The following is a 12,906-nucleotide window of genomic DNA, read 5'->3' as shown; positions in this document are numbered from 1 at the left end:
AAAGATTATATTATTAGATATTATTCAGGATTTTGGAATCCCACACAAGAAAAATATTCTACAATTAAAAAGGAAATTTTATCAATTGTTTTATGTGTAACAAAATTTCAAAGCGATTTATTAAATCAGAAATTCACAATTCAAGTAGATTGTAAAGCTGCTAAAGATGTTCTTACCAAAGACGTAAAAAACTTAGCAGCCAAACATATTTTTGCAAGATGGCAAGCTTTTTTATCTATTTTTGACTTTGATATTATTCATATAAAAGGAACTGACAATTCTATTGCTGATTTTCTAACACGTGAATTTTTGCAGGGACATCATGACTGACAAAGGAAAGGAAGTTGAAAAAACAAAAATTTCTTTAAGATCACCAATAATTAAACCATGCAATATAAACTTACTACCTTCAGGACAGCATAGTCCTAGACCAATTTATACCAATACCTCTTCTATTCTACAAAGACCAATGAATCCGATATCTAGTGCATTAGTAATACCAACTTCTCCACGATCAAGGTTACCCAGTTTTGCTTCTACCAATAGATTCAGCCCATTACAACCAGCACTTATATCACCATCCACTTTCAAACAAGCAGTTACCGGCCCACCTGCCACAGAACCATCATCTTCCAATCCACTATTAACCCAAGAACCAGCCCAAACAGAATACAGTTATAAATCCATAGACGAATACATTTTGACCATTGAACCCGAATATTGGGCTCAAAATCCCAATTTAAATATTTATCAATTATGTAGTACGATTTTCCCAAGAAATCATTACTACATACCAGACAATTTCCAAAAATCCCAACAGTTCTATGAAACAATTCTCAGCAATACTTATTCTATAGTTATACATAATAATTATGATCCACAAAATCCCAACAAATTAAGATATTGTAAAGTCAGAATTTTGAAAGTATGGACTTTAACAGATTGGGGTCTTGAACCTCACAAAATGAGAGAAATGATTATGACCATTGGACAAATAAAACAAAATATCAAGTATAATTACTATGATTATCAGATTGCTTGGGAAAGAACCTTTTTCAAGCAAAATGAACAATTGTCTGTGTCATTCTTTTTCTTCTTCGATGACAATTTTTCTTATCCTTTACCATATTGGTTCTACCAATGGTGGAACAAATTTGGTTTTTGCGAAAACAATGTCCCAAACCAAATCGTTATAGCAAAAGAACAATTCTTTGAAAAACAGCAGTTACCCGAAAGTGTTTCCATAGCCCCATCCTGGCTAATATATAGTCACCATTTTCATATTCCATGGATACTCATGATTGAATACCAAATAAAAGACCAAGCTATAGGTATTTTTCAAGTTCCCACTATCGTCAGAAGATTCAAAACAAAATGGTGGAATAAAACCAATTTACATGGCTGTAACAATAAAGCCATTGAACAATTCTTTCAAGACCACCCACAATTTTGCAAAAAACCCAGTATTTCTATTATTACCAGACAAGAAACTTTCTTAGCGCGCAAACAACAGATCATGTCTCAAATGGCTGCATGTACATCTGAAGAAGAATATGACCAATTAATTAATGAACTAAATGATGTTAGAAGTTCAGCAGCATCACCATCACCAATCAGCTTGGATAACGACAATGATGATTTCTTTACACAAGCAGAAATGTAGGACCCACACGGACCTACAATTTGACCAAAATCAATAAAGACAAAGAAGGCAACGCAAGCAATGACGTCACACAGCATTTGCCCAACAAGTGGCCGACAAAGTTAAAAAGCAGATACCCAACAAAGTGGCAGACAGCAGAAAGAGAAAAAGACAAAAGAATGATGATATCACACACATGCAATTGGCCGACAAAGATAAAATAATGGCCGACAAAGTAAAAAGAAAAAGAAGAAAAAAACAAATGACTCAGCAGCAGACAAAAGAAAGTGGCGCACTCAGCAGCAGATAAAAGGAAGTGATGCACTAACCGACATTCTTCACAAATGAAGGAAGGACAACTCAGCACGCACTACCATGAACCGCTCAACCAAATTCAATAAACATTTGACATCCACAGCTATAAAAAGGAACTCTCCAGACCAACAAAGACACACCGAAAAACTTCCGAAGAAAATTTCTCTCTCAAATGTATACCAGTTTTGCTTTCATATGTAAGGATACCAAAGTTTACAACAACTTGGTAGTAGCAGCAATAATATATCTGTAATTAGTACCAAGGTAGTACAAAATTGTATTTTGTATTTAGTTTTTAATTAATACAAGTATTTTTACAAACTGCTACGTTGTAAGTCCGTGTTGACGGCAAATTATTCTTTCTCTCTCCGCTCTTCACTCTGAGTTAATTCTGGGCTTCCAGATTAACAGTGCAGGAACCCTGACCAATAAGTATGCTCTGTGCTTGCAGTTCAAACTGATCTGGCACATCAGAAACCATGGAAATTGAAATAGGCATATTTTATTGTACTATTTGTAACAACTTTTATATCTTGTATTACTGTTATGATTGTAAGGATTTTTATACTATAGATCTAGATGAATGTAATTGTAATGGATGTACAAATTATTACAATCTTAATATTATATAAATTCATGTTTGTTATTTTATTTGATCATATTGAATTACCAAATGGATATATGCTTAAATATTATATTTCAACACGAACAGAATATGTTATTATATATGCTCATTACGAATATATTAATTGAACAAAAATGAGATTTATAAAATCAGCATTAGAAAATTTAAGTCTCGTTGATTTAACAAATAAAAGAGAAGTAGAAATATTTAAAAGAAATATAATTGAACAAGGAAGATTTATTAGTGATTACCATACTGCCAACCATAATGACTATTGTGATTGTAGAGAAGTAGAACGGACATTAGAATTATTTAATTCTATGATTATGTATCTTGAAGTACTATTAAGCAATAATAATTTTTAAAATGAATAATTTTATTTATTGGACATCAAGTTTTTATTCATATCTTTTTTATATATTCTCTCTATTAATAATAATACTATATAGCGTTATAATTTATCTTTATAGTGTCTATACATTTATATTTTCTTAGAATTAATAAAAATAACATATTTAAATCATACACCTGGGAACGAGAATGGTATCAGAGCCAGTGAAGGCTCTATGGATCTTAAACAATTCAAATTAAAGTTTTAGGGTTGAAACTGTGTCACGAAAACCATAAGTCAGGCAGAGTGGTAAGACCTGCAGAGTGAGTAGAGAAGGAAGTGTATGTGCCAACCCTAGAAATTTAAGATGAATATGTTTAGGAGAAATAGATCTTCTAGGTCTAGGAGGCCAGACGACGAACTCATAAATGATTTAAATATTCATATGGATCATAATCAAACAATTTTATCAAGAGAAAATATATGGAATGACCAGCAATTAACAAATTGGAAACCTCCAAAAACACCAGTAGATACAATTTATAAAACAGGTATATTAGATTTCAAATCAATTAGAGCAATTAAAACAAAAGAAAAAGTTATACCCTTATATGCTGATAAACAATCTATGAGTTTATTAAGTCAAAAAACAATAATAAAATATTTAAACCAAGGTTATAAATTTATGCACATAGGATTAGTACAAATTGCTATAAAACCATTAACAGTTGAAGGATTAAACACCAGTATGCATGTAGCTCTACGCGACTGTAGGCATAGGAATTATAAAGATTCACTATTAGGCTTATTTGAAACCAGTTTAACAAATGGACCAATTTATTCAAATTGTTTTTCAAATTTTACCATATCACTAACAGACCCTCATATAATGAAAATTCTAACCTTAGAGATTTTAACTCATAATTATAATATGTTAAAAGGATCTCACATATATGAGATATTTTATAGATTGAATTATAAAATAATGAATACAGGATTATGTCCTAATGCTATAAACCATAAAAGGACAGACGGAGAAACAATATTTTAGGAAATTGATCAATCTAAAGCAAATATAACCATCCCCAGAACTATCCAATGGAAATATGTAACTTTACCAGAAATCTGGAAATATCCAGTCAAGACAATCCCTAACAAACCTTTTAAGGAAAATAAAGAAATAGACTATATTATTCAAAATGATGATGGATCATTAGAATTAAAGTATAAGAGATCAAATTCCTTTAGACAAGCAACTCCTAATCTATACCAACCCTCTCGACAATCGTTAGATACATCTCGTAGAAGACATAGTATAGAAATACAACCAGATAATAGTATATCAGGAGACTCTACTAGTCCTCTTCCACATTATCAAGGACCTTTTGTGGGTGAAACTTCTGGGACTAAACCAATAGAAGAAACATTTGACCAACATACAAAACCACAACATACTACGTCAGGTATTAAAATACAAGAAGGTGTCTTTCGACAAGGCCAATTTAGTCAACCATATGAAGATAGTGATTTTACTATAAATACCCTAACCCAACCTTTCACCCTTGATAAGGACCTCATTCAAGCTGACTATATGTCAGATCAAAACCGGGGGAAAAGGGACCTATTTTTGCAAACCTATTCCAGAAAAGAACAAAGTTTAATTAAAAAACAATTCTTTACATTCTGTAATCAAGTAGAAAAAACTATACCATTCTTTACATATTTAAAATATTTCCATGACAAAAAATTAAATGTATTAGAAAAGAAAATACATAAATGGCACAAAGTAAATAATGAAGGAGGAGTTAGTGATCTAGCTCATGAATGTGAAAGACCACCATTAGACAGAGTATTTTTCAAAAAGAACCAAATAGCTCATGGCATGCAACCAATAGTAAAAACTGACAATATTGAGGAAAACAATATAAGAGACATCAGCCTACAAAACAATTGGACCAATGTATCATTACATATCATAGGCCAACAATTAGATAGACTAGAAGAAAAAATAGATAGAAATCATGAAGAAATTACAAATATAGAACACATAGAGACACCTCAGGCACCATCTCCCATAACTCCAAAACCAAACACTATATATTTATCTCAGAGATATAGTAATCCAAAACCATATGATATAGATCCAGCGAAAAAACCCATTAATAAGTCTTTTACAAAAATGATACCTCCATCACAAAATCCCATAGAAATAGTAACACTAAGTCCAAAAACAGAATTACATGATATGTCAAAATACTTACAAAACATAATAAAGGAACAAAGTACTTCTCCAAAACCTACAGGAGGCATTAAAATAAAAGAACCTAAACAAAGTAACAAACCCAGTGACAGTACTAGCAAAGATAAAAATAAAATAACTATTTTAACAGAATATAATGACACTTCTGCTTCAGAAGAAGATACCATCTATAATCCCTTGGAAGCATTAGACTCTAACTCTGACCATAGTAATACTATTCCTATAAATGCCATAGGCAGGCAATATGAAACCAGACCAGATGATTTAAAAATATTAGATAGAAAACAAAAACAATATAATGCAAAAAATATTTATGAATGGAATATAGATGACTTATCTGAAATAGAAATAATACAAATCACCAAGGAAATGGTCATTGTAGGGAATATTTATAAACAAAGAGTTGGCATTACAGAAAAAGATGCCGCTGAAAATATAATATTAGGATTTACAGGAGAGTTAAGAACATGGTGGGACAAATTATTAAGTAATGAAATAAAAACAAATATATTAAATGCCAGAAGAATAGATAGTACTACTGGAGAACCCGTAATTGACCCAACAACAGGACAACCGCAAGCTTTTGTCTTAGCTTATCTAGTCTATAATCTTATATCTCATTTTATAGGAGATTTAGATTTATACACTGAAAGAAATAGTGAAATATTACAAAATCTCAAATGTAGAAAGTTAGAAAACTTTAGATGGTATAAAGACAATTTTCTAAAACGAGTTTATGCATTAGCTGACCCAAATGCATACCATTGGAAAGAAAAGTTCTTAACTGGATTACCAAGATTATTTGCAACAAAAGTAAAAGAAACAATTGAACAAAAATTTGGACACATTTCTTATGATGACTTAACATACGGAGACCTAATAACCTGTGTAAATTTAACAGGCATAAGATTATGTAGAGACATAAAATTACAACAAAAATTAAAAATGGAAAATAGACAATCTCGTAAAGAATTAGGAAATTGGTGTGAACAATTTGGATTCGGAACCATAAAGAAACAAAAACATAAAAGATATAAACCTTTTAAAGAAAAATTTTATAAACGCTATAAGTATCCTAGGAAGCGGAAGCCATATAATAATTATAATAAGAATTATAATAAGCAAATTACTAAGAAACCTTTTACAAAGAGACCCTTTAAAAGAAATACTTATAAGAAAAACAATTTTAAAAGATCCAATGATAAAACTAACATAACTTGTTATTTGTGTAACCAAAAAGGACATTATGCAAAAGAATGTCCTGCAAGAAGAAAAATACATGAATTAGGTTTAGAATTAAAAATAGATAATATAGAACAATTGCTAGAAAAAATTGACCAAGAAAAGTTATCTTCTTCAGAAATAGATGATGAATATAGTAGTGATAATTCAGCAGAAACAATAAGTAGTTCAGATAACAACCATAATTGTCACGGAGAAATTTGTAATTGTAACAATAAGGTAAACGTTCTAACAGAATATCAACAAGTATTAGAACAAATAGAACAAGTACAAGATTCTAATCTTAAACGAAAAATGTTTAAAAAATTAACAAAATTAATTAATGAAGAAATAAAACAAGAAACTGCACCACCAACTAAGTTCGAAGATATTGAACAATTATTTAAACAAACGAAAAATGTGAGAAAACTAATTAATTATTTTTTTAAATTTAAGAAATATATTAAAAATCTTTCTAAATTTTAAAAAACATATTTTAATAATAAAATATTATTTTAATTTAAAATATTAAAAATTTAAATTAATATAAAAACAGTAAATAATCTTTAAAATTATAAAAATAAAATTTAATTATAAAAAAATATTTTATTATTATAAAATAATATTATATTAAATAAAAATTTATTTAATCTTTAAATAAAAATATAAAGATTTAATCGGCAAAACAATTAAATTAGATTTGTAAGAACTTAAACAAAAGTATAAAAAAAATTAATTAGAATTAATTTTTTTAAAAAAATTATTATTTAATTTTTATAATATAAAAAATTAATTATTTATTTTTTTAATTTTAAAAAATATATTAAAACGTTTTCTAAATTTTAATTTCTAAATTAATGAAGAAATTAAATAATAGTTAGTACTTTAATTTTAAAATATATATTAAAATATTTTTAAAATTTTAAAAAAATTATTAATTAGTCCATATATGTTAGCAATATTTTAAATTTCTATAAATATTTTTATTATATTTTTTAAAACTGAAAAATTAACTACACTATAAACACTAAATAATAATTTTTTTTCTATTATATTAGTTTCTTGAATTCTTTTTGTAATACCCGGCTAGAATCCGGCACCGGAATTCCTATTATCTGGCGGAATCCGGGGTGTTGGGATTCTATCTAAGGGTAGGAGTTGTGTGTTCACTACAACATTATCCATATCTTGTCACAAAATAAATTATAGCTAAAAATAGAATTTTGGTGGCTAGATGATTTTGCCACAACATATTTTTCCCGTGACATACCGTAGCTAGAAGTGGCGTAACTAAAGTTTAGTTACAGGATTTACCTGTGTTGTGGCTAAAATAAATATTTATAGTCACACTTTTTATTTAAATGAAGCAAAAATATTGCCATTAAAAATAAATATTGTGGCTAGTTATTAGCCACAAATGGAATATTTGTAACCACATTTTCTTTTTGCCACAACAACTTTTTTTGTAAGTGATTTTGCTATGATTATGTTACAAAAATAATAATGTGGCAATTTAAACTTATGTATAGTTACAAATTTAATTTTATGGCTAACATATCTAAATTTAGCCATAAACTTAATTGTATGACAAAAAATATTTACTATTAGCCACATTTAAATAATTATAATGCAAGAATAAAATTTATAACCACAAAAATAAGAAAGTGACAAGTTCTAGTATAATTGTTACACTTAATTTTATTTTATAACTATTGAATAAAGCCACAAAATTATTAAATTAGAAGCTATTCTAAATATAGTACATACGGCTACTATTAATTATTTGTAGCTAAAATGTAATATTTATTTAATTTATTATTATTTAATGGGATTATATTATAATTTACTATTACATATGTTATTTATCTATTAATAATTTTGGTAAAATTTATAATAGAATATAAAATTTATATAAAAAATTTAGCTAAAATTTAAATTTATAAAATAATTATATATTAATATTAAGACTCAATCAGAATGACAATTATAAAATAACAATACATTTAAGTCAAAATAACTAATATCCAAAATAAACTAATTTAAGTCATAAACCAATCACACTAAAAATACTTGAAATTATAATACCATACTAACACTAATATTAATATCTAAATTTTTTAAAAGTAGTATTATAAGGCTGCTGGCTGCTTCAAAATCCAAAACTTCAAATATACTGCAAATCATCCTCCAATTTCATCATCTTGGGAATCCTCCATAGGCTGTATAAAATTTTATTTCAAAATATTAATAACAAAATTATATAAAATAGATAAGGTTCATACTAGTTATATAGCTTACAAAAATTCTTATATTAGAAAAAAAATGAGACTTAGTTTTTAATCACTTACTGATGCAATATTATTGTTTTTCTCCAAAAGCATCTTGAATTTCTGCTCTCATATTCTATTCATCTCTGCAAGTTTCTCATCCATTTGCTTCTTAACATCATTTACTTGTTCACTTGCTTCTTTTTGAATTTGTTGGATACGCTCGTTTGCTTCTCTTCTTGAAGTATCAAGTTGTTTAAGTAGTTCTATCTTTGTAGGTCTAGCACCAAAATATTCCGTAACATTTTTTCCAGGACCATAAGCACGTACATAACCATTTTTTCTAGCCCAAGTACATCAGCAAACATAGCATCATCATCCAGTGAAACTTGTCCTTCTTCTCGTTATTTCTTTAGTTGCTGAAACTTTTCCTGTAGAGATATTTATATTTATTGATATTAAAAAAAATCAAAATATAGCATAAAATACATAACAAATAAATAAAACATATGTAAAAAGTATTACAATGGCTTCTTGTGATATTGGATCAATTTCTTTGCCTTGCTTTCTCTTTCTGGATTCAAGAAAAAGCTCTAAGCGAGAAAGTGTTTTTCCATTTTTTTTGTTCTTCTGTTCAAATAAATATAACAATTAGTATTAGTTTATCATAAATCTATATCAATAAAAATTTGAGTTCAAGCAAAACCAAACTTTCCGTAAAAGAGTCAATTGACTTAACTACAAATATGCTGCAGATAAACAAAACTTGTATAAAAGAGCTAACATTTTTACAGCTAATGATATCAATTCAAGCGTTAAAATTCATAATACTGTTGATTATTATTTACTCTACAAGTTTGGATGCTCATAGGGTTGACCAATCATAATTCATTCCTATATTTAGAATATTAAACATGGTCAAATTTCACCATTAAATGAGTGAGTTATTAATGGTGTTTGCTGTCTAATCTAATACTACTAAAAAATTGTCATGTTTAACTTTAATGAGCATAAAGAAAAAGGGGATTTGTTTTGATGTGGGAAATGAAGGTTAATAATGGCAGTTTGAATCTAATTAGGCATTTACAGAAAAAATAATAAATGGCATATCAAAAAGTTCTAACAATCATATGAACTTCAAAAGGCATTATTTTTTTTTTTTTGATAAAAATAGCTTTTATTAGAACTTTGAGAGTTATAGCAGAATACAAAGAATAACAACAAGCAGCTAGCTTATACCATTACAGGTTGACCAGTTCTTGATTGTTGAACTACTAAAAAGAATTTGGATTAAGGAATAAGGAAAGCTAGACACATCTTAAACCAAATAAAAGATCCATAAAAGATCAAATCATAAACTTTCTCAAGTTCTAAACTAGAATTATCAAATACTATTTTGTTTCTTTCTAGCCATAGTCCACAAAACGACAGCAGTAAAAAGGGATTATTTGTATATTATTTAATTAATAAAAAATACTATAATACTAATAAAATAAAAACAAACTCATACCATATGATCTCTCAGCCAAGCAAAGCTTTTTGTCCCCGTGTATGGCGGCATAAAACGCTTGCATCTATTTGTCTTATTTTTGTTGCTTCTCTCTAAAGAAAAACAATGAAAAATTTTCAGAATTTATGTTAGCTAACAGAAACTGAATTCATATAAAATAAATTATTAAATTTTACACGAATTTTTAATACCTGAAATGCATTTTCTGTCCAAAGATTAACCAAATACTTCCAATCTTTTACATCCATATCCTTAGGCTTGTTTTGGAGACGAAGTGAATAAGTTGCCTTTGAATCAAAGTACTTCTTCTTCAACTTATGCCTATAATTCCTATATAATGCATTCATATGACCGAAAATTGCTCCCTTTCTTGCATCAGAATACTCAAAAGTGAACTTTCCTTTTAGCAAAGAAGTAAGAAATAAATATTATGATACTTAATAGAACTAAAAAAATTATAATCATTTTATAATGGATGTAATTTAATATAAATTTTCGTACTAATATGGTAGACCACATAAGGTCGAGCTTATCATCGGTAATCTTATTCCATTGTTTCACTTGCAATGGACAACACGACACACTTCTAATAATTTGTCCTAAAAACCAAACAAATGCAGTAGCATTATCACCAATAGCTTGATCATCTTCATCAAATTCTACTGGCAATTTTTGTCCATTCTCCAATTGTGTGATTTTCAAGCATCGTGTTGGTCCTCTAGTTTTTCTTTTAATTATATTGGAACCTATTTCAAAATAAAAGTAAAACAATAATCATATAATAACAAGAATTTCTGTACATAGAACAAGTAAACATAATCAATTGTTTAAATAAAATTAAATGAGTAAACCTGTTGCTGCAGTTGCATTTGGATTTTGAAGTTGATTAGAAGTGTGATCAACAGTAATTGCGGGTAGCTCGTCACCAAGTCCATTTGGTAAAATATCATAATCTCGAAATAGAGTGTATATATCAATGGGTTTCGAAGGGAACTTCTTATAACTATCCATCATATTTTTCACATCTGTATCATCTTTAACCTCTATCAATGCATCAAGATCACTAAGAGATTTATCAGCCTTCAAGTAATAAAATTTATCTCCTTTTATAACATCAAATCCACAATCCTTTTTCAAGTCATCCAATATATCAAAAAATGAGATGAAATCAACATCAAAATTAGGTTTCTCCATGAACCTACCATTTTCATATATTCTATTTGGTGAAAATATAAAATGACCTTCATAATGATACCTCATTGTCTTCTAACTAGTATTCCCTAAAAAAAAAAATTGAAGTTAGCCATATAATTATTTATGAAAACAACTTAAAATTTATAAATCACATAAATATTATTTACCTTGAAAATTTGAAGCCTGATTTTGGTATAACTCTTGAGTTTCTTGAAAGTTCTGGTTAACATTATTTTCAGTCTCATTTTCCAAGTTAATATTGATGGAATTCCCTTTCCGCAACTTGCATCGTCGAGCCATGATGTTTGCTTCTGCTTCATGGAAAAAATTGAATATTACACATAGAGGATAAATTAATATAAAAATAGTGAATCAAAGCTTTTTAACAGATGAAAAACGAATGAAAAGTAAATATCAGATGCCTTTCACGTGTTTAACCTAGAACAATTACAATGAAACATTAATTTTAAGGCTTTTGTAATTTTAAACATACCTGATTGGATTTGATAGTGGGAGCTTCTCCTTTTGATAGTGGACAGAAATTGAAAACTGAATGAATCATGAGTGAGAATGAATCAGTAGCGGCTGTAAGGAGGGAATTTTTAATTTTAAGGTTTTCATTCCCCCCAAGCCAAAAAGCTTATCATTATATTGCCGCCACTAATTGATAGGGTTCCCTTTATTAATTAATATAATATTATTTATTTTTATTTTTTTGTAATTAAAATATTTTATATTTTTAATTAAATAAGCAAAATAAAATAATTTTAATTTGCTTAAGCAGATTCAAAATCAACGCTATGAATTTATTTTTAAAAGAAAAAAAATCATGACCACACCTTCGTAGAGCTGTATTTTTAACATCAAAATAAATTTATTTTCAAAAAAAAAAACTTTAAAATTAATTTATACGCAAAATACAAATATGTAGGTAAAAAAAAATTCAAGTATGTAAAAAAAAAATTTTTAAATGTGCCAAATTTGGTATAATTGTGTTTTTTGATGGAATAAGACCCTAAAAGTGTTAAATCGTTGGTTAAAAATTTGGAATAATTTTGGTATAAATTTAATTTATATATGGTGGATAAAGAATTTTGGTTTTTTGGTTACCGATTAGTAATTATGTTTAGTAATTAGTAATTCTGTAAAAAAATTTCAATTACCATAATTTCCAAATTTGCTAATTGGTCATGGTGATGGTTATAAAATGCTCACCTTTAAGCATATGGTAGTGTAAAGTTCATGTTACTAAGGGTGTGTAGTACCGGTTCTCAAACTGATTCCTAGAAGAAAGCGGTACTATATAAAAAAAATGATTCCTGGAAATTAAAATAAAACTTTAATTCTTTACTTAAATTAATTTAAAGTCAAGAACATTAAAAAAAAAAGATGGGACGCAAAATAAACGATAGTGTCTTTCTTACTCCAAAATGTTATACTCATACATTATAAACAAAATTGTTATTTATTAGTAATCATTTATTCAAATATTCAATTAAAATAAAACTTTAATGGTTCACTTTAATTAGTTTAAAGTCAAG

The 12,906-nt window shown here is 27.8% G+C and overlaps 2 long non-coding RNA genes across 2 annotated transcripts; both read right to left on the bottom strand.

Annotated features, from left to right (window-relative positions):
* Positions 1–8,381: 8,381 nt before the first annotated feature.
* Positions 8,382–10,435, bottom strand: LOC122722490. The gene is made up of 5 exons (XR_006349408.1): positions 10,363–10,435; positions 10,172–10,263; positions 9,187–9,291; positions 8,743–9,092; positions 8,382–8,613 (listed from the first exon to the last, which is right to left on the bottom strand). It is a non-coding gene; the product is annotated as an uncharacterized LOC122722490 (long non-coding RNA).
* Positions 10,436–10,444: 9 nt separating this feature from the next.
* LOC122722489 lies at positions 10,445–12,153 on the bottom strand. Its single transcript, XR_006349407.1, has 3 exons — positions 11,859–12,153; positions 11,533–11,676; positions 10,445–11,451 (listed from the first exon to the last, which is right to left on the bottom strand). It is a non-coding gene; the product is annotated as an uncharacterized LOC122722489 (long non-coding RNA).
* Positions 12,154–12,906: the final 753 nt, after the last annotated feature.

The sequence above is a fragment of the Manihot esculenta genome, chromosome 18 (assembly GCF_001659605.2).
Source record: "Manihot esculenta cultivar AM560-2 chromosome 18, M.esculenta_v8, whole genome shotgun sequence".
In the NCBI taxonomy this organism is placed as follows: domain Eukaryota; kingdom Viridiplantae; phylum Streptophyta; class Magnoliopsida; order Malpighiales; family Euphorbiaceae; genus Manihot; species Manihot esculenta.
Note: the sequence above shows the minus strand (reverse complement) of the source record. Positions and strands in the feature narration are given on the sequence as shown.